This window comes from Sapajus apella, unplaced genomic scaffold, assembly GCF_009761245.1.
Source record: "Sapajus apella isolate SASKATOON/1434 unplaced genomic scaffold, GSC_monkey_1.0 scaffold82, whole genome shotgun sequence".
Classification (NCBI taxonomy): domain Eukaryota; kingdom Metazoa; phylum Chordata; class Mammalia; order Primates; family Cebidae; genus Sapajus; species Sapajus apella.
The window spans coordinates 3,837,479-3,839,907 of record NW_022437022.1 but is presented as its reverse complement, the minus strand read 5'-3'; the positions used below and the strand labels follow the sequence as shown (position 1 = coordinate 3,839,907).

Below are 2,429 nucleotides of genomic sequence, written 5' to 3'. Positions count from 1 at the left end.
TTGGCCATGGGGAGATTTTTCAGGGTGGATCTGGTGCCCCTCTGACCCAGCCCCTTCCTCATGTTATTTGAGGGCTTCTTGCTTTTTGCCACTTCAAGATCCTGCAGGCTCATCCTGTACTTTCCCTGATGCGGTCCTAGAACGAGTCATTTCTCAAAAGAGCTGTGGTTCCCATCACTGGAGAAGCGTGTTCAGAAACCAGGACGTGAGCTTGAGATGTCCTGGAGGCGGCTGCAGGGTCCTTGCTTCTAGGACCTCTCGGCAGACAGAGCTGGACTCTATGTCAATTGTGTGCGTGTTCGTCTCCCAGCATCTATCCTAAGATACACTTGAGTTCACACCGACGTCTCTAACTTGAATCCTGCAGCCTCTCCCCGTCTGCATCTGCAACTTCCCTCTCCAGCGGAAGAAAGCTGGATTCCAGCGTCCACCACTCATTTACTTCTTTGCTTGATCCCAGTGTATATGTCAAGCTGACGCGGAATTGCTAACCCGTACCCAGTTGAGCACTTTCATCGGTGCTTTTGACACACAAAATGCTCACCTGTTAACTTGTACACAATAGAATCGTGAAGGCAGCATACAGGCACATGAAAGAATGAGGATTCAAAAGGGTTCTGGCAATCAGCTAGAATAATGAATCCAAGTAAAAGTACAAATAAACACAAGACGCAAGAGTTCAGAAATAAATAAATGACACAGGCAGAAAAGAAGACAGACCAAGCCAGAGGGGGAGAAGAGTGGAGGAACTTTGTTGACCCCAAGCTCAAGGTATGAGTTACTGCTAAAGAAAGCCCAGATCTGAGTCTGCACTGATGAAAATAGAACATTCCAGTAAAGGAAGGAAAATGCCCCACTGGCCTGCACACAGGTCAGACAGCATCTCTACCAATACATTTATATCCATCCTTTGAAAGGGTGTGTAGGAGGCTGGGTACAGTGGCTCATGCCTGTAATCCTAACACTTTGTGAGGCTGAGGCGGGCAGATCACCTGAGGTCAGGAGTTCGAGACCAGCCTGGCAAACATGATGAAACCCCATCTCTACCAAAAAAAAAAAAAAAAAAAAACTTAATCAGGTGTGGTGGAGAGCACCTGTAGTCCCAGCTACTTGGGAGGCTGAGGCAGGAGAATTGCTTGAACCTGGGTGGTGAAGATTGCAGTGAGTGGAGATCATAGCACTGCACTCCAGCCTGGACTACAGAATGAGACCCTGTCTCAAAAAAAAAAGAAGGAAAGAAAAAGAAAAGAAAAAAGAAAGGGTGTGTAGGAGAGAGAGAAGAGCTGTACAAAAGGGACAGGGCCACACTCTCAAAACACTAGCAGTGGTGAGATGTGTCCTGGCCAGCCCCAGAGGACAGAACTGAGCCCAGCAAGCCTAATGATCACTCCTACGTCTTGGGGCTGAGCAAGGGTGTGGCACCTGACCGGTCCCATACACTTCTGATTTGGGGAATAGCCCACTGTCTGCCAATTAAGATCCGTGAGACCAGAGGCAACACTAGGAGTCATACCCTAGAGAAAGCTTCAAGAAAAAGCTGCAGAAGACAGTCCATTGGGTGGTGAATGACAAAGTTTCAGTGAAAATGCAAATGAAGTGAGGAACCAGAATAAGACAGGTCAAGGGACTAGGAAAGCTGAGATCCAGGGTCAGGGGGAGAAGTGGCCAGGAGCAGATGCCTGAGGATCAAAATCCCACCTTCTGTTCAATGCCAGCTACCATTTGCCTGCAAGCCATGTCTGTTTGAAGGGCATAGAGCAAACTGGGCATAGTGAGGACGACGAGAAGACAGAGCTCGTTTGATTAGAAGATAAATTTTCTAACAATGACAGTTGTCAAAAAATAAAATAGAACCGCTATCCAGAGAGAATTTGAAACGGAGTGGGGCAGGCAACACTAGCAGTGGTGATTGCCAGAGACCACCTAGTGCAGACACAGCGTGACTGTGGGAGCAGCTCTGGGCTCAGTCGGGTTTGGAGGGCAGCTGAACCAGGGCGAACAGAGAGGGTCCCAGCAGAAGTAAATAACAATAGAGATTCCAGGTGCCCGAGAGGAAATAGCACGCTCAGATGCAATTTCACTGGAAAACTGTATGATTTCACTTGGCATTAGAAGTTGCTTTTGTTCTTTTTTTGACATACATATTTTTAATGTAAAAAGAGAACCTCAGTTCTCTGGGCTCGAACCTAGTCGGCTGTGACATGGTTGAACGCACCACGAAAGTCGGAATGGTTGGTAAATATGGGACTTGCTACGGTGCCTCCCTCCAGAAAATGGTGAAGAAAATTGAAATCAGCCAGCACATCAAGGACCTCTGCCTGGACCTCTGACACCACTTCTGCTGTCACAGTGAAGTCCGCCATCCGAGGACTAAAGGATTAAAGACCAGTGGAGGCTCCTCTCCTCTTTGAGACATCACTAGCCTATAA

At 47.8% G+C, this 2,429-nt stretch overlaps 1 pseudogene; it reads left to right on the top strand.

Moving 5' to 3' along the window:
* Positions 1 to 1,752: 1,752 nt before the first annotated feature.
* Positions 1,753 to 2,429, top strand: LOC116533403 (annotated as a pseudogene).